The 20,210-nt window shown below is 49.6% G+C and overlaps 1 pseudogene; it reads right to left on the bottom strand.

Moving 5' to 3' along the window:
- Positions 1-2,214: 2,214 nt before the first annotated feature.
- LOC123120400 (uncharacterized) overlaps positions 2,215-20,210 on the bottom strand; it is a 60,344-nt pseudogene continuing 42,348 nt past the window's right edge.

The raw sequence follows: 20,210 nt of genomic DNA, 5'->3' as shown, positions 1-20,210 counted from the left end.
ATCTGAGTCACCATAGACCATGAGGCGACGGACGCCGAGTGAAATGGCCATACGCAACCCGTACAGAAGTGCTTCATACTCAGCTTCGTTGTTGGAGGAATCAAAATGAATCTGGAGAACATAACTGAGTTTGTCACCTCGGGGAGATACCAATACCACCCCAGCACCGGAACCATTCAACATCTTGGATCCATCAAAGAACATGGTCCAATGCTCCGAGTGAATCTGAGTCGGCAGTTGCTGTTCAACCCACTCGGCGAGGAAATCTGCTACTGCTTGGGACTTGATAGCTTTCTTTGCCTCGAACTTGATATCTAAGGGATGGAGTTCAATCGCCCACTTTGCCACTCGACCAGTTGCATCTCTGTTGTTCAGAATCTCTGACAATGGTGCGTCGCTGATGACTGTAATGGAGTGATCAGAGAAATAGTGTGCAACCTTCTTCGTGGTCATGTAAATCCCATAAACAAGCTTCTGATAATGTGGATATCTTTGCTTGGATGGAGTCAGAACTTCGGAAACATAATATACTGGGCGTTGAACTTTATAGGCTTTTCCTTCTTCTTCCCGCTCGACCGTGAGTACTGTACTGACAACTTGTCCAGTGGCTACAATATAAAGCAGTAAAGGCTCTTTGCTGATTGGGGCAGCAAGCACCGGCTGGGTGGAAAGCAGGGCTTTGAGCTCTGCAAATGTTGCATCAGCTTCAGTAGTCCACTCGGACTTATCAGATTTCTTCATCAATCGGTAAAGAGGCTATAACGCTCGGATAATCAAGCTACAGTAATCCCCTGCTAATGATGTCATGTCATCATTTTTACTGTTGCTAGATCCCATGTTGATTCAATTTTAAAATGAAGTCAAACAATTAATGTTTTCAAATTTCAAAACTAAAAAGTTCATGTGATGGAAAATAATCCATACTTAATTATGGTGGAGAAACACTAGGTCACTTGTTTGCTTATTCAAAAGTTATCACCCAAAAGGAGTGACTAAAACATCCACTTTAGTTCTTTTGCACTTATTCGAAAATCAAATGACTTAAAATATTACCCCAACCATTTTATGGCAGTGCCAAATATTGCAGGGCATTTATATGGCCAAGTTCCATATTTTGCAAAATCTTTTGATAGCTTAAATAAATACAAACAGTGTCTTTTACAAAACAGAAAATAGTAAATGAAGAAAGAACCTAACTACTGTGCACTTTGGCCCATCATACATAGTACAGGACCAGCCCACCTCCGCCTCATCCCCTCCTCTGTACAAGAGACAGGGAGGGCGTGGCACGCATCCACGGCGCCATGGCCATGGATGGCCGCCACGAGCCCCCCCTCGGCCTATAAGGTAGCATCCCCGAAACCCTAGCTCGCCCTCTCCCATCCCCCTGGATCCCAATCGTCCGCCCCCCTCTCCTGTGGGTCGATTTTGAGCCCGCAAGCTCACGCGGTCACCGCTTCCTCGCCGTCGTTGACGCATCCACCGACCTCTCCGGTGGGCGGGAGCACGTCCTGGACGTTCGTCGCGCTCGTCCGCGTCCATTCCGAGCATCGGAGCTAGGAGGGGAGCTGCGTAGCCATCGCCATCAACCTCGTCTCCTCTGCTTCGGCCACCGCACGTCGTCGCTGTCGATCTACACCACCGGGACCTCACCGGCCTCCCCGAGCGCGCCATCAGCCCCGTGGTGAGCATCTCTCCCGATGCCCCCCTTTCCCCCCTTCGAATCAGCGTCGTAGACCCACTTCCACCCGAGACCGCCATGGCTGGACCTCGCCGTGGCCGCACCCGCGCTCCTGTGTGCGCCTACTCCAGCCCATCCCGCGCACCCGAGCCAACCCCTGGACGTGCGACTGACCCCGCCTGGCCTCGCCAGCTCCGTCCGCCGTTGACGCTCGCCGGTGCCGCGCCCCTGCGGCTACCGCCCGCTCGCCCGGCCGGCTCCCTGCGCGTGCTCTGCTGTGCATCGCCGCGCCCTTGCCTCGCCCCCGCACATGCCCAGCGCCCGCCCCCGCCTTCTGCTCGCCCACGCGCCAGTCCCCTGCCGCGCTCGCCGCCCGTTGCTGCCGTTGCTCTGTTCTCTCGCTGCTGCTCTTGCATACTGCTGCTTCTCTTCCTACTGCGCTGCTGCTATCCTGCTGCTCTAAGCTGCTAGTGCTTCTTCATGTTGTGCTGCCGCTGCTGCTAATTACTACTGCCGCTGCCCTTGCGTTCCTGCTACTCATGCTGCAGCTGCTCTAGTACGGACACTAGTTGCGGCTGATGCTGCTTGGCCATGGCCACCAGCGCCGTTTGTGTGTGCTTGTGCGTGACCTTCATGTACAGCCGCACAATGGATAGGTAGTGCCACGCCATAGGGGGCTGAACCTATATTAGATTAAAAGGTAATCACTGTTAGTGTTATCCTACTACTAATAGTCACTGACGCAAGGCCCTGCTCCTTAAATGAAACAACTAAAATCATCTAACTGAAATATAGGGCAATGACACACGAGACCCACTTATTTTTATTCATATGTTGACCAGTCAACATTTGACTGGGTCAACCCACCCCCACTGACCCCACTGTCATACACACATGCTAGAGTAGCACTAGGTGACAAGGCTATATTCTGTTTTCTATTTTCGAATTAATAATATTTGAGAAAAGGGTTAAAAACTTTGATAATTCATAGAAAAATAACCGTAGCTCAGATGAAAATGTTTTCTACATGAAAGTTGCTCAGAAAAATGCAACGAATCCAAATACGCGGTCCGTTCATCTGTCACATGCCCCTAGCATACTAAACATGGAACCGTCCCCTCTATTTCGTTTGTCCGGAATCCGTCTAACGTCGGGAAATCATCCTCGGATGTTTTCCCTCTCCGTCTGCAACGCGTAGTACTGCGTTAGGTCACCCCTAGCACCGCTTATCGTCATGTCATGCTTAGTGTTGCATCAGTTTGCTCTGTATTTACTGTTTCTTCTCCCTCTTCTCTTTGGTAGACCCCGAGACCGATGCTGCCCCTGTGATCGACTACGTCACCGACGACTCTTCTTCCTTTCCAGCAGAGCTTCCAGGCAAGCCCCCCCTTTGATCATTCTGATATCGCCGATTCCATTCTCTCATACTTGCATTAGTTTTTGCTATTGTTATTGTTTGCTCCTATTCTGATGCATAGCCTGCTTTTGTAACCTGCTCATTGTACCTTACCTGCTTATCCTAAACTGCGTAGTATAGGTTGGTTAGTGATCCATTAGTGACCCCCACCTTGTCCTTGTTGCCCCTGCTTTATCATCGAAGACCCGATCAACGGGATCGAAGAACCGATCAACGGGATCGAAGACCAAGCCCCGGCACCGCACATCACTTTCCCCTTAGTTGCTCGACACTACTGGGTTACTATCGAGTGCCGAGGGTGAGACCTCTTCAGCACTTCTGATGTTAACATGTAGTGTAGCTATTCGGTCGTGGTCATCGAGGGTGATTTCCTCCTTAACCACTTCCGATACGGCTCTGTTGTGCAAACCCTCAAGTGTGAACCTCGGAGGTGGTTCCACTTACGTTCACCTTGATGATTACATCGAGTGGGATCCGTCAAGAGTGATTCCTCAGGTTTTCACCTTGGTGTTAGACACACTGTTACTATGGTTACTATGACTTTACACTGAACCATGTTACTAAAGACGGGTCGGCCCTGAGGGGTACCCGCGCGAGCATATTTGCGAGTGATGAGGAGTCGGGTTGACCTGGAGGGTGCCCGCGAGATAATTACGAGGCGTGGCCGGGCATTCCTAGCCCTTGCCGCAAGTCCTCGAGACGGGGCAACGGGGTCACATCTTTCCTGAGTCTCTGCTTGTTACCGCGTGCTCCTAATCCACTACGATTTGGATATTTGATCCGAGGGGCCTCTGGCCTGATAGCACTAACCATCACGTGGGCATAGTATGGGCGTTCTGCGTCGTATACTTCAGCCGAAGCTTATTAGACGTCAGCGACTGAGCGGCACGCGCCGGGTTGGACTGGTAAGCTCCTACCTTTTTTAAGGAGGTAGCTAGGTCTGCTTACCGGCCGTCCACGCAACGTGCAAGAGTTCCCGGGGAGATGGCCCATGACCCCTGGGGGCATAGGTTTAGTCCGGCGTGCTGACCTCTCTATTAAGCCTAGGTCGGGTTGCGGCGTATTGTTTGGCCGAGGCCGGGCATGACCCAAGAAAGTGTGTCCGGCCGGAGTTAATCGAGCGTGGTGGGTAAGTTGGTGCACCCCTGTAGGGAAGAAAAAATCTATCGATACCCTGTCCTACGGTAACGGACACTTGGAGTTGTATCCCGATCGATACAACTAGAACTGGATACTTGAGATGAGACATGGATATGATAAATGGATAGTATGGCTCTGGGATTGCTTTCTCGCAGGGAGTCGAGAAAGGATATCTGGCCGAGGTTGATAACACTTCTACTACTTTACTTTATGCTACTCCACTCCCTCCTGTTGCTGCAAGATGGTGGTTTTCAGAAGATGCTAGTCTTCGATAGGACTAGCCTTCTCTCTATTCTGGCATTTCTGCAGCCCAGTCCATATATACAGCCTTCCTTTGATAATGTTGCATATGTAGTGTAGATCCTTGCTTGCGAGTACTTTGAATGAGTACTCACGGTTGCTTTGCTCCCCCCTTTCCCCCTTTCTTCTTCTTTCCGGTTGATGCATATACGTGGAGACTGTCGACGACCAAGAGTAGTTAGGAGGCTCCCAGGTAGGAGGCCTTGCCTTTTCGATCGATGTTGCTTTTGTGCTAGCCTTCTTAAGGCAGACTTGTCTAACTTATGTCTGTACTCAGATATTGTTGCTTCCGCTGACTCTTGTGTATTCGAGCTTATGTATTCGAGCCCTCGAGGCCCCTGGCTTGTAATATAAAGTTTGTATTATTTTAATTTGTGTCTAGAGTTGTGTTGAGATATCTCCCCGTGAGTCCTTGATCTTGATCACATTTGTGTGTATGATTAGTGTACGATTGAATCGAGGGCGTCACAAGTTGGTATCAGAGCCGACTGCCTGTAGGTAGCCCCCCTTCCAACTCCTTGGCCGTAGTCGAGTCTAGTCACTACAAAACTTTTACTAACATGGCTGTGTGTCTTACGGGCCCACGTCGCCATTGGGTGGTATTAGGATCTTTTATTCCTCGTCTATACTCTGGGACTCTGATCTCTCGTCTATTCGGGTTAAATATTTTACTAACTCTGACATTAGGTTCTCGTACCCACTTCCTCCCGGAGAGCCCCGACATTATCGATGATCGCTTGCTTCGCCAGAAGATTCTGCGGATACTCCTCGATGTTTCTCGAGACCCTGTGCCAACTGCCTTGCAGTTCCTGACCATCGATAATCCCCCTGAATAACATCCTTGCCGCTTGTACCTTCATCCCTAGTTGCTCTTGTTATTACATGATACCACTTGTACTCTCCGTTGTTTCGAGAATCCTTTGTGCCTTGTGCTTTTCAGCTTCTATTCGAACTGCGGATAATTCACTTAACCGGGGTTCGTTCATCCCCAGTTGTTCATTTGCTTTCCAAATACCTAAAAAGGCTATCTAATCTTTCAAAATCCTCTGCAGCCTATTGCTCTTGATTCTCCTTGCCTGCTTGCATTAGGATTAATTCCATATGTCTAGCAATATTCTTTAAAATTCGTTGTGATTGTCATTCTGTTCCTATGGATTCAGCGTGTGTGCGAATACTCGCAATCATCAATCAATCCTTGGAAATTTTCTTTCCGGCTCAGACATTCTTCCAGATATGAGCTGGTTCTTGCCCAATCCAGATTTGATCGGGTACACCTCTAAGTCTATTCAACTTACTCATCTTTTGATCAGAGCCTCTGCTTCTGATCCTTCGTCTTGAAATCATAATTTCTTTGTACCCAAGCATCGAATCATTCAGACGTTTCTATAAGCCGATACCTTTGCATCCCCTTCTTCATCTGATTGATTACCGATACTCACATCAACTCTGCCGTGAACCGCCAGATCCATTGCTTGTTTGTTATCCAACAGTGACCTTCACATCCAAAGTCTTGTGAGTTTTTCCCTGATACATAATACCTTCGGTAAATTGAATCATCTGCTTTGACTTCGATACTCTGCTTTTGAACTCGTACCTTTTGCTTGGTTGATGGTTGTATAGATTCGTAAAAATGCCCCGATGGGTTGAACTTATGCCTTCCATAATCCGTGTGAACCCGAGAGTTCTCATGAGTCTTACTCTTCTGGTACTTTGCCAGATAAATCCTCTGCACTACAATTTCTTCGAAAGCGAGAAGTAAATGAAATGATATGCATTGAAGAAATGGGAGTCGACCTTGAACTTTGTGTTCATGCCCATGGACACGATGTAGATCTTATCATGGAAGCTTCCCTTAAAATTAATTATCCCCTTGGTATAAGATCATCTTATATCTAGGATTTGATCCTTTGCAACCGTGATTCTGACCATGATTGTTCCCCTTTGATTCCATTTCTCGGACAAGTTAAAACACTTGTCTTCTGTAGATAAATGCATCTTCGCAATCTCTATTTTGATCTTCCACCGAGTATTACCCTCTGGTATCTCGAGAATAACAAAGAACCGTGTTGCTTCCTACGAGTCTTCATCTGGTATTGCTTCTCATCGATTTCAGATTTGGCCGGGTTTTGAGTTGTTAGTCTCTCGAGAACGCCGAGAAGTGAATCGATTCCACACTCCCATTCTATAACTCTAAGTAGTTTTTGTTGCTTACGAGTTTAATAATCCTTCAAGTCATTCCTAGCCTGATCGGCTATATCCTTACCGTGGTAACTTTTAACTGTGCTATCTGGTCCTTCTTCCCGGAGCACAATTTTCGATGATGAGCTAAGCCTACGTCGATCTTCCTCGTCATATCATTTCGTCTTGAACGGCAAGCTTGATTTCGAGTTTGTGTCGTAACCGTGGTTCCAATAACCTTTCGCTTCATCATTCCTTTGACTTGATGTCATCGCCGATCGATTACATCTTCATGAAATCTCTCGACAAATGTGTCGTGATCATCATCAACATTCTGAGCTCTTCCAGTATATCAATCGAATTTATGATGAGAAATGCCATCCTTGCCCCTCGATGATTTGTGTTATCATCGACAACATTCTTGCCTACCCCAACACGAATTTGTTCATATAAATTTTGGAAATACATCCTTTTTGACATGTCGATGGATTTGTGCTGAAACCATCGGCCACCTCCTCATCTTCCCTGATAAAATTGCATGAGGTGTTCAAGTAATTCCCGATGGATCCTTTGTGTTCCCAAGGTCCGGCCTTTACCTGATGACCATGTCAATGCTATCCAAAAGTATGACTGTGTTACTCCGAACATCATTAAGAACATTGGAGGCGCAATGCTAAATGTTTCTTGATCAATTATCCAAACACTGTTGTATGGGTAAACCTCATAAATTCCTTGCCCCTTTGTCTAAACGGTTTAATACTTGGAGCCCTATCATGCTCTGCCTTTCCTTGGGAAAGTTATACTCTAACACTTGGGTATAAACATCTTTCCTTTCCATTGCTCTGATTATCCTAATAACCACATTTTCCTTTCCATTGTTTTGTTTAACCTGTCTTGTGATCTATATGATCCAAGCAGTAATAGTTCCCTGCTTATGTAAACACCTCGGTGTACAATTTGTCAGTAAGACCTTGTTATCATTGTTGTTGACATTCCGGTAACCACCGATGAACGAGAACTTTGCCTATTGGTCCACCTCGTTCAACGAGCAGGAAAATAGTTCTCTTCGTCCCTCGCCCTTGGTACCAACGTTGTTGGCAACATAATTGACAGTCTATCATCTGACATGCCTTGCTATCTGCCCCATTTCTACTTTTAACCCACATAGTGGGCCCATAACCCACAGTTCCACAGGATCGAAACCTGACTCTCATGTATACGCCTGTTTCTAAAAGTTTTTCCTCACGCTTGGTTTCGTATGTAATTCACGAGCCACCCTTCGAGAGATGATCTATTCCCGATGCTCTGACCCCCCACCTTCATCACCTGTTTTAGGCATCAGCTGGATGCCTACCTGGTTAAAACTAGTTGAATCTCTATACAGCACTCTCGATACGTCCTGGTGCTTCTAAAATCTCCTTCCTTGAGATAACTACCGGGTGCTGATCCTTACAGACATTCGTCCTTATAGCTTCCCCCTTACTCCACCTCTTAAATCTCGGGACGAGATTTCTTGTAGTGGAGGAGATTTGTAACGACCGGATAATCAAGCTACAGTAATCCCCTGCTAATGATGTCATGTCATCATTTTTACTGTTGCTAGATCCCATGTTGATTCAATTTTAAAATAAAGTCAAACAATTAATGTTTTCAAATGTCAAAACTAAAAAGTCATGTGATGGAAAATAATCCATACTTAATTATGGTGGAGAAACACTAGGTCACTTGTTTGCTTATTCAAAAGTTATCACCCAAAAGGAGTGACAAACATCCACTTTAGTTCTTTTGCACTTATTCGAAAATCAAATGACTTAAAATATTACCCCAACCATTTCATGACAGTGCCAAATATTGCAGGGCATTTATATGGCCAAGTTCCATATTTTGCAAAATCTATTGATAGCTTAAATAAATACAAACAGTGTCTTTTACAAAACAGAAAATAGTAAATGAAGAAAGAACCTAACTACTGTGCACTTTGGCCCATCATACATAGTACAGGACCAGCCCACCTCCGCCTCAACCCTTCCTCTGTGCAGGAGACAGGGAGGGCGTGGCACGCATCCACGGCGCCATGGCCATGGATGGCCGCCACGAGCCCCCCTCGGCCTGTAAGGTAGCATCCCCGAAACCTTAGCTCGCCCTCTCCCATCCCCCTGGATCCCAATCGTCCGCCCCCCCCTCTCCTGTGGGTCGATTTTGAGCCCGCAAGCTCACGCGGTCACCGCTTCCTCGCCGTCGTTGACGCGTCCACCGACCTCTCCGGCGGGCGGGAGCACGTCCTGGACGTTCGTCGCGCTCGTCCGCGTCCGTTCCGGGCATCAGAGCTAGGAGGGGAGCTGCGTAGCCATCGCCATCAACCTCGTCTCCTCTGCTTCGGCCACCGCACGTCGTCGCCGTCGATCTACACCACCGCGACCTCACCGGCCTCCCCGAGCGCGCCATCTGCCCCGTGGTGAGCATCTCTCCCGATGCCCCCCTTTCCCCCCTTCGAATCTGCGTCGTAGACCCACTCCCACCCGAGACCGCCATGGCTGGACCTCGCCGTGGCCGCACCCGCGCTCCTACTTGCGCCTACTCCAGCCCATCCCGCGCACCCGAGCCAACCCCTGGACGCGCGACTGACCCCGCCTGGCCTCGCCAGCTCCGTCCGCCGCTGACGCTCGCCGGTGCCGCACCCCTGCGGCTACCGCTCGCTCGCCCGGCCGGCTCCCTGCGCGTGCTCTGCCTGCATAGCCGCGCCCTTGCCTTGCCCCCGCACGCGCCCCGCGCCTGCTCCTGCCTTCTGCTCGCCCACGCGCCAGTCCCCTGCCGCGCTCGCCACCCGTTGCTGTCGTTGCTCTGTTCTCTCGCTGCTGCTCTTGCATACTGCTGCTTCTCTGCCTACTGCGCTGCTGCTATCCTGCTGCTCTAAGCTGCTACTGCTTCTTCATGTTGTGCTGCCACTGCTGCTAATTACTACTGCCGCTGCCCTTGCGTTGATGCTACTCATGCTGCAGCTGCTCTAGTACGGACGCTAGTTGTGGCTGATGCTGCTTGGCCATGGCCACCAGCGCCGTTTGTGTGTGCTTGTGCGTGACCTTCATGTACAGCCACACAATGGATAGCTAGTGCCACGCCATATGGGGCTGAGCCTATATTAGATTAAAAGGTAATCACTGTTAGTGTTATCCTACTACTAATAGTCACTGACGCAAGGCCCTGCACCTTAAATGAAACAACTAAAATCATCTAACTGAAATATAGGGCAATGACACACGGGACCCACTTATTTTTATTCATATGTTGACCAGTCAACATTTGACTGGGTCAACCCACCCCCACTGACCCCACTGTCATACACACATGCTAGAGTAGCACTAGGTGACAAGGCTATATTCTGTTTTTTATTTTCGAATTAATAATATTTGAGAAAATGGTTAAAAATTTGATAATTCATAGAAAAATAATCGTAGCTCAGATGAAAATGTTTTCTACATGAAAGTTGCTCAGAAAAATCCAATGAATCCGAATACGCGGTCCGTTCATCTTGCACATGCCCCTAGCATACTGAACATGGAACCGTCCCCTCTCTTTCGTTTGTCCGAAATCCGTCTAACGTCGAGAAATCATCCTCGGATGTTTTCCCTCTCCGAATGCAACGCGTAGTACTGCGTTAGGTCACCCCTAGCACCGCTTATCGTCATGTCATGCTTAGTGTTGCATCTGTTTGTTCTATATTTACTGTTTCTTCTCCCTCTTCTCTTTGGTAGACCCCGAGACCGATGCTGCCCCTGTGATCGACTATGTCACCGACGACTCTTCTTCCTTTCCAGCAGAGCTTCCAGGCAAGCCCCCCCTTTGATCATTCCGATATCGCCCATTCCATTCTCTCATGCTTGCATTAGTTTTAGCTACTGTTATTGTTTGCTCCTATTCTGATGCATAGCCTGCTTTTGTAACCTGCTCATTGTACCTTACCTGCTTATCCTAAACTGCTTAGTATAGGTTGGTTAGTGATCCATCAGTGACCCCCACCTTGTCCTTGTTGCCCCTGCTTTATCATCGAAGACCCGATCAACGGGATCGAAGACCCGATCAACGGGATCGAAGACCAGGCCCCGGCACCACACATCACTTTCCCCTTAGTTGCTCGACACTACTGGGTTACTATCGAGTGCCGAGGGTGAGACCTCTTCAGCACTTCTGATGTTAACATGTAGTGTAGCTATTCGGTCGTGGTCATCGAGGGTGATTTCCTCCTTAACCACTTCCGATACGGCTCTTTCGTGCAACCCCTCAAGTGTGAACCTCGGGGGTGGTTCCTCTTACGTTCACCTTGATGATTACATCGAGTGGAATCCGTCAAGGGTGATTCCTCAGGTTTTCCCCTTGGTGTTAGACACACGGTTACTATGGTTACTATGACTTTACACTGAACCATGTTACTAAAGACGGGTCGGCCCTGAGGGATACCCGCGCGAGCATATTTGCGAGTGATGAGGAGTCGGGTTAACCTGGAGGGTGCCCGCGAGATAATTATGAGGCGTGGCCGGGCATTCCTAGCCCTTGCCGCAAGTCCTCGATACGGGGCAACGGGGTCACATCTTTCGTGAGTCTCTGCTTGTTACCGCGTGCTCCTAATCCACTACGATTTGGATATTTGATCCGAGGGGCCTCTGGCCTGATAGCACTAACCATCACGTGGGCATAGTATGGGCGTTCTGCGTCGTATACATCAGTCGAAGCTTATTAGACGTCAGCGACTGAGCAGCGCGCACCGGGTTGGACTGGTAAGCTCCTACTTTTTTTAAGGAGGTAGCTAGGTCTGCTCACCGGCCGCCCACGCAACGTGCAGGAGTTCCCGGGGAGATGGCCCATGACCCCTGGGGGCATAGGTTTAGTCCGGCGTGCTGACCTCTCTATTAAGGCTAGGTCGGGTTGCGGCGTATTGTTTGGCCGAGGCCGGGCATGACCCAGAAAGTGTGTTCGGCCGGAGTTAATCGAGCGTGGTGGGTAAGTTGGTGCACCCCTGCAGGGAAGAAAACATCTATCGATAGCCTGTCCTACGGTAACGGACACTTGGAGTTGTATCCCGATCGATACAACTAGAACTGGATACTTGAGATGAGAAATGGATAGTATGGCTCTGGGATTGCTTTCTCGCAGGGAGTCGAGAAAGGATCTCTGGCCGAGGTTGATAACACTTATACTACTTTACTTTATGCTACTCTACTCCCTCCTGTTGCTGCAAGATGGTGGTTTTCAGAAGATGCTAGTCTTCGATAGGACTAGACTTCTCTCTATTCTGGCATTTCTGCAGCCCAGTCCATATATACAGCCTTCCTTTGATAATGTTGCATATGTAGTGTAGATCCTTGCTTGCGAGTACTTTGGATGAGTACTCATGGTTGCTTTGCTCCCCCCTTTCCCCCTTTCTTCTTCTTTCCGGTTGATGCGACCAGATGTCGGAGCCCAGGAGCCAGATGCCACCGCCGATGCATACTACTACGTGGAGACCGTCGACAACCAGGAGTAGTTAGGAGGCTCCCAGGCAGGAGGCCTTGCCTTTTCGATTGATGTTGCTTTTGTGCTAGCCTTCTTAAGGCAGACTTGTCTAACTTATGTCTGTACTCAGATATTGTTGCTTCCGCTGACTCTTGTGTATTCGAGCTTATGTATTCGAGCCCTCGAGGCCCCTGGCTTGTAATATAAAGCTTGTATTATTTTAATTTGTGTCTAGAGTTGTGTTGTGATATCTCCCCGTGAGTCCTTGATCTTGATCGTACAAATTTGCCTGTATGATTAGTGTACGATTGAATCGAGGGTGTCACAGAGGCAATGCCTTTTCACCGAGGCGAGAAATGAATCGACTCAAGGCGGCCACACAACTCGTAAGCTTATGGACATCATGCACACGCACAGGGCGTTTCATCCAGAGTATAGCACCAACTTTCTCTGGGTTAGCGTCGATCCCTCGTTCGGAAACGAGGAAACCGAGTAACTTTCCGCCAGGAACTTCGAATGTGCACTTTGATGGATTGAGCTTGATATCATACCTTCTGAGGTTGGCAAAAGTTTCAGCAAGGTCAGTCAGCAGGTCGGAACCTTTACGTGACTTGACCACAATGTCATCCATGTAAGCTTCCACATTCCGACTGATTTGAGTGAGCAGGCACTTCTGAATCATCCTCATGAATGTGGCTCCAGCGTTCTTCAGGCCGAATGGCATGGTGACATAACAGAAGCATCTGAATGGAGTAATGAAAGCCGTTTTTATCTCATCGGGTCCATACAGTCGGATCTGATGATACCCGGAATAGGCGTCCAGAAAAGACAACCGCTCACACCCCGCAATCGAGTCGATGATTTGGTCGATGCGGGGGAGAGGAAAATGATCTTTCGGGCAGGCCCGATTGATATGCTTGAAGTCAATGCACATGCGAAGTGAATCATCCTTCTTGGGGACCATGACAACATTGGCAAGCCACTCGGAGTGGTAAATCTCTCGGATGAACTTAGCTGCTAGAAGTCGAGCCACTTCCTCGCCAATTGCTTTTCTCTTCTGTACGGCGGACCGTCGAAGATGTTCTTTGACTGGCTTCACTTTCGGGTCGACTTGCAAACGATGCTCAGCCAGTCCCCTGGGTACACCCAGCATGTCAGAAGGTTTCCATGCGAAGATGTCCCAGTTCTCACGGAGGAACTGGATGAGCGCTTCTTCCTATTTGCTGTCGAGTGAAGTTGAAATATGAGTAGGAGCAGCACTCGGATCGGTCGGGTGAATATGAATCGGCTTAGTTTCACCGGACAACTGAAATGCAGAATCAGTGGCAGGCTTCTTGGAGCGCAACAAATCACTCGGATCTGCGTTCTTCCGGTATTCTTGCATTTTGACTGCTGCCATTTGTGCATCGACGATTTTCGAGCCCTTCTAGAAGCACTCTTCTGCCTTTTGCCGATTGCCAGTGATCACTCCTCTGGGACCAGGCATTTTCAACTTGAGATACACGTAACACGGTCGAGCCATGAAACGTGCATAAGCAGGCCTTCCCAGAATGGCATGATAAGCACTATGGAAATCCACTACTTCAAATGTCAACTTTTCTTTGCGGTAATTCTTGGAATCACCGAAAACCACATCAAGGGCGATCTGACTGAGTGATTCAGCCTTCTTGCCAGGTATGACGCCATGAAAACTCATGTTGCTTTCACTGAGCTTGGACATCGGAATGCCCATTCCCTTCAAAGTTTCCGCATACATGATATTCAGGCCACTTCCACCATCCATCAACACTTTAGTCAGTCGAGTGCCTTCAACAACTGGGTCGACCACCAGCGCTTGCCTCCCAGGGGTGGCTATACGAGCTGGATGGTCAGACTGGTTGAATGTGATGGCAGTCTGGGACCACTTCAAGTAACTTGGTGTTGCTGGAGCAACCATGTTCACCTCTCTGTTGATAACTTTCATTCGACTTTTGCTTTCAACATCAGCAAAAATCATCAGAGTGGAATTGATGTTGGGAAAACCATCATCGTCTTCTTCCTTATCTTCACCCTTGTCCGACTCCTTTTCTTTCTCCTTGGGTTGTTTCTCTCAGAACTGTTGGATCAGGAGCCGACACTGTCGAGTGGTGTGCTTAGGATAAATCAGATTACCCTCCTCATCTTTCTTGATATGAATGTGACAGGGTAAATCCAACACATCATTTTCGTCTTGATCTTTAACTTTCTTGGGGTTCCATGGCCCTTTGGGCTTCCCCTTGAACTTCCCTTGAGCCACAACCAGAGCTTCACCAGGAGCTGCTGGTTCAGCCTTGCGTTTCTGTTTCCGATTGGAAGTCCCTCCTCCGGTCTCCTGGGCGACTGTTTTGTGCTTGCCACTCCGGAGTCGGTCCTCCTCTTCACCATTGGCATACTTGGTGGCTATCTCCATCATCCGACTCAGGGACATATCTCTTGTCCGACCGAACTTCAGGTTCAACTCTCGGTACTTAACACCCTCCTTGAAGGCACAAACTGCTTGGTGATCTGACACATTCTCTACTGTGTGGTGCAATGTGATCCATCTCTGGATATAATCTCTCAAGGTCTCATTCGGTTTCTGCACACAGGACTGCAACTCTGTCAACCCCGCTGGTCGTTTGCATGTACCTTCAAAGGTTCTAACAAACACTCGAGCAAGTTCTTCCCAACTATATATGTTGCCAGGTGCTAACTGATTCAACCACGCTCTGGCCGAGCCCTCCAACATCATAGGAAGGAGTTTCATGGCCACTTCATCATTGCCGCCACCGATCTGCACAGCCACTCGGTAGTCCTCAAGCCAAGTGTCGAGCTTGGACTCACCAGTTAACTTGCTGACTCCAGTCGCCAACCTGAAGTTGGGAGGAATCACTGCTGCTCTGATGGCTCTGCTGAAACACTGGGGACCTGAAACATGCACTCTGCTGCCAGTCGGACAGTCTCTATCATGGCCCTCTCTGTGTGCCATGTTCCTGTCAACCAGACCTTGAACGAGAATAGATCTCGCATCAAAGCCCGGCTCTCTAGGGTCGACTGGAATTCTTCGTCCGCCACTGTGAGGGCGCCTGTCATCCTGTTGCCGAGGCACATGTGACCCACTCCTCGGGGGAGGTGTAGGTGCCCGATGACGGTCATCGTGGTCGAGTCGGTGATCATACTACTCACGGTTTCTGTACCGATCCCGCCGGTCTCCACGTCCCTCACGCCTCGGAGGCGATCTTGGGCTGTGAGCCGACTGAACCGTGTCCGCCATCACAGATCTGATGTCAATCCTATTCCGCGACTGAGATACTGCTGTGTTCTGCTCTCCCGCTGCCCGGAGTAAAGCTCGGATCTGCATCAACCCTCTGCCAGCCTCCGACTGGGAAGGTTGAATCGATTCTGCTATTCGAGTTGCAGCTGTGAGGTTTTGAATCGGAGTTCGGTATACCTGAGTCGGAGGCGGAAAAGGTTGTCGTCGATTGGACTCAGGAATCCGCTGCCGAGCACGTTCGTCGAGTGCGTGCTGGAGGTTCTCCAGTCGAGTGCGCTCAGCCAAGTTGGCCAAGCGCGCCTCCTCCAAGGCCCGGGCCTCGGGGGTTTGTCCAACGATAGGAGTGTGAAGTGCATTCATGTTGCGGCGGTGAAGCTCTTCCCTCTGCTGCGAAGAGAGGGGCTCGGGACGGTACTCCTCGTGGACGCGTGACGGATCGCCGCCACCATCGCTGCCGTCGTCACGGGGGAAGCCAGGAGGACTGCGCGGTCCGTTTACCATCCGGACTTCCGCCGCAGGGTCACTGCTGTCGCATTCGGATGCAGTCTCGACGGAGCCAATCGAACAGCCGTAGAGAGTTTCATCGGGCTCGATCGTCGCGATTTGTGGGGTGGCCGATTGGTGGGCCATCGCATGCCTCACCCACCGCTGGAGCCGCGACCGACCGGAACGCTTTCACCAGCGAGCAGCGGGGGGTGGGGACGCTACAGGAGCCGACCGATACTGAGTTGACGGCTGCCGAAGAAGGACGCCGCGGACGCACGCGCGAAGTGCGTAGCCCCGCGGACGGGGAGCGCCTCGACGTCGAGTGGAGCCAAGCGGAGTCGTCGGCGACGAACATGAGCGCACCGAGACGGATCTCGCGGCCCTCAGCCAATCCTCTGCCGAAAACCATGATGATGGGAATCGGAAAAATCGCAACTTCTCCAACAAGTCGCTAAGACACCTGCCCCACGGTGGGCGCCAACTGTCGTGGATCTAAGACTGACAGTAGAATGGGGGTAGGTATGAGGAGGCAAGATCCTAGCTATGGCGAAGTTGTACACACGAGTTTTACGAGTTCAGGCCCTTCTCAGAAGAAGTAACAGCCCTACGTCTCGGAGCCCGGAGGCGGTCGACTGAATTATACGTGTGTGTGTTACAGGGGGTGCGAACCCTTGTCCCAGAGGAAGGGGGTGGCTTATATAGAGTGTGCCAGGACCCCCAGCTCCCCTCTGTTACACAGGGTTCAATGTACATAAAGAAGGAGCGTTACAGGTAACGTCCGTAGTAAAGTTCTATAAATGGCTATTAAGTCTAAGAGTAAATGCCCGACCATTGCTGTGCAGAGTGGCTTTAGACCTTCTGTATGTCGAGTGGTTTCTGTTGCAGTCGAGTGACATTCAATCTTCCAAGTGGAATGTTTCTGGTCGAGTGGATGGTAGTACCCTTCGAATGCTTCTGACTTTAGGGTGATGTCCTTGGAGAGGGTATCTAGGTCAGGCCTGTGACCCTACCCCTGGTACATAGCTTCATCATTGACCAAGATGATGGAACTATGCAAAATGGCTCAATGATATTGCTTACAAGCTCTTTATTTCTCTTTTTGTTTGCTTAAAAGCTTTTTTTACTATGCCACAATGCTTTATATTCGAGCCGGAGTATGAGCTAACAAGTGTGATATGCGCGGGACAGACGTAACACTAAAGGTACACAAATAGCGTGGCCCAGCAATTCCCAACTCGCTAGTCTCGATGGGTAAGTGACGCAAAGTGACTCGAGGTTATCAAATGTAATGGCAAGGTATGAAGTTAATATGTCATCAAAGTTACCATCCTTGCTTACGGTAGTATGATGATGAAGTGGTCGAGGTCGATGTGGAGTCCGAGTCGATGATGAGTGGTGGTGATGTCAAAGTCAAATCGTGCCTAAGTAGCCGAAACACCTTAGGACACGGTGAAAACACAACTCAAAACTCAAACACCAACGGGAAGTAGTGCGGAAAGCAAATGGTGCTGGTGGAATGACAAAAGGAGGCAAAACTGGTTGTGGCGGAACAGTTCTGTAGGGGTCGTGCGCACGGGGTAAGTTGAGCCCGTGTGCACAGGGTCCCGATGGCCCGTGCGCACGGGGTGGTCTACTGTAATGCCCCGGACACACCCGCCGGTGGTCGTTACTCCTGGTGGGATCTAGACTGGCCCCATAGATCAATACTAGTCTTTTCTGCGCACTTTGTCCTCACTCGTGCACACCCGGGAGCAACTTCCCGGTCGGTCACCCATCCTGAAACTACTCCAAGCTGAGCACGCTTAACTTTGGAGTTCTTTTCGAATGGGCTTCCTAAAAGAAGGAATTCCTTATTGATATAAGTAGTCTATCATCCCTAATAAGCCAGGCTATCACATACACCCCCACTCAGAGGAACCGACGTCCTCGTCGGGTCATAGGAACGTTCCCTCTTAGCACATATGTTTGTGCATCCAGTCCGGTACATGTGCCATGTCGTGTGACATGACGGGTCACAAACGTCATGAACAACATGACCGCGCACCTGTCCTCAAACATCCGTGTAACCACGAGGGTCGGCTCTGATACCAACTTGTAACGCCCCGGACACACCCGCCGATGGTCATTACTCCTGGCGGGATCTAGACTGGCCCACAGATCAATATTAGTCTTTTTTGCGCATTTTTTCCTCACTCGTGCGCACCCGGGAGCAACTTCCCGGTCGGTCAACCATCCTGAAACTACTCCAAGCTGAGCATGCTTAACTTTGAAGTTCTTTCCGAATGGGCTTCCGGAAAAGAAGGAATTCCTTATTGATATGAGTAGTCTATCATCCCTAATAAGCCAGGCTATCACATCTACTGTGCAAGAACACCTTCGGATCCGTGTATTAAATGCAAAATCCGCCAAAATCGATGGTGGGTGTATGGTGAGGTGGGTAAGTGGTAGATCCACTTGCCAAACACGAAATTCATGGACCACATCAACAAAATCTCACAAGATCTAACAAATTGCAAGGAAAAATTTGGGGCTATTTTTTGTGGGGATTTTCAAATTGGGATAAAAAACAACAAAATTAGACTAGAATATGGGGGGTAGGGACTCCAAGATGTGAATCAACCATGGCTCAGAATACCAAGATGTTGTAGGGTGGAACCCTAAGTGGATATCTTTCACACTTGGAGGGGAAAAGAGGATGAACACAAGAACACAAAGAGGGAAATCACTCAAACAAAACCGAATCACACATCCACTAGAATAGCAAAGTTGAGATCCACAAGAGTACAAGATCAATCCAAGGAAACAAGCACAAAGGCAAGGTTCTTCCCTCTCCTAAGGAGGTGAGGTCTTAATGATAGTCTTCTCCAATAGGAGGTCTTGATATCCACTTGGGATCCTCTCCTAAGATGTCTAGATCTCCAAGAGGAGGGGTGATGCGGAGCATCATATGGACATCACCATGTCAAGAGTCCTTTCAGCGAGTGACACGCGCGACATCTACTTCACATACGCAAAGGTGAATCATCTCCTTTACACGTGCTCACTTGACCCCTTCGAGGATGGTATACTACTTGACACTCCACTCGTGTGCATGCATAGGTATTGTCGGAACACTACGGACGACGAGGAGGAGTGCAAGCGCCAAGGTACAACTACACCATCCGCGAGGGAGGCCTGGAAGCGACGACGGAAGAAGACGGAACTGTTGAAGCTACAGCGGCCGGACATCCGGGCCAAAGGCCGGACATCCGGCGCCTGTGCAGCCGCCAAGGAGCTGCACCAACAGACGGCCAACAGCATCAGCGGCCGCACATCCGGCGCAGCCCCGGACATCCGGCGCCTCGCCAAAGCCCAGACATCCGGCATCGATGATAGAAGACGTCCAGAAGTTTTACCCTCCAGCCCGGATATCCGGCCCCTCCTGAAGCCCCGGACATCCGGCCCGTCGCCCGGACATCCGGCCATCCCTGTCTGCGCACAGTAAGGGCCGAGGCCCGTGTACCCCTTCGACCCCCTAGACTATATATACTCTTTCTCCTCCATCTTTCTAGGGTTAGCAAAGGATTAGCTCATTTAGAGATAGAGCTTTGCTCATCCATTACGGATCTACTCCACGAGAGCGACCGCGGCCCCTCTACGGAGAAGATCACCTTGGATTCAAGACCTCCTCACGGAGAAGACCCCCATCAAGACCTCCTCATGGAGAAGAACCGGTTACCGTTTGTATCGTCCGTTGTTGACTTTGGATCTTGTATCTTACCTTTGTGTTCATCGATCTAGCGCATGTGTGATCTATTCTTGTTGGTTGAGTGATTTCTCTCGTGTTTCCCCTCGTGTTCATCACGTTCTTCGTAGGGATCCGCTCCTTTCGTGAAAGATCGGCCATCTAGGGTTCCACCCTACATCATCTTGGTATCAGAGCCACGTTGATCACGATTTCAGAGCCTCCCCGTTGTGTTTTCTAGCCTAGTTTTGTTGATTTCTTCCCCAATTTCGAAAATCCCCACCAAAAATAGCCCCAATTTTTTTTTGTGATTTGTTGGTGTGATGATGTTTTGCTGATTTTGATCCATGGATTTGCTTGGTTTCGAGTAGATCTAGCTTTCCCCCAACTTTCCCCACTCTCCATCCATGAAATCTCCGCAATTTTGCCCCCGAAATCATCAATTTCCGCCCCCAAAATCGAGTTCCTCGAGTTCATCCTCGGATTTGGAGCCCGGACATCCGGCCCGTAGCCCCGGACATCTGCC

Source organism: Triticum aestivum, chromosome 5D (genome assembly GCF_018294505.1).
Source record: "Triticum aestivum cultivar Chinese Spring chromosome 5D, IWGSC CS RefSeq v2.1, whole genome shotgun sequence".
Classification (NCBI taxonomy): domain Eukaryota; kingdom Viridiplantae; phylum Streptophyta; class Magnoliopsida; order Poales; family Poaceae; genus Triticum; species Triticum aestivum.
The sequence above is the reverse complement of the archived record's forward strand: the minus strand, read 5'-3'. Positions and strand labels throughout refer to the sequence as shown.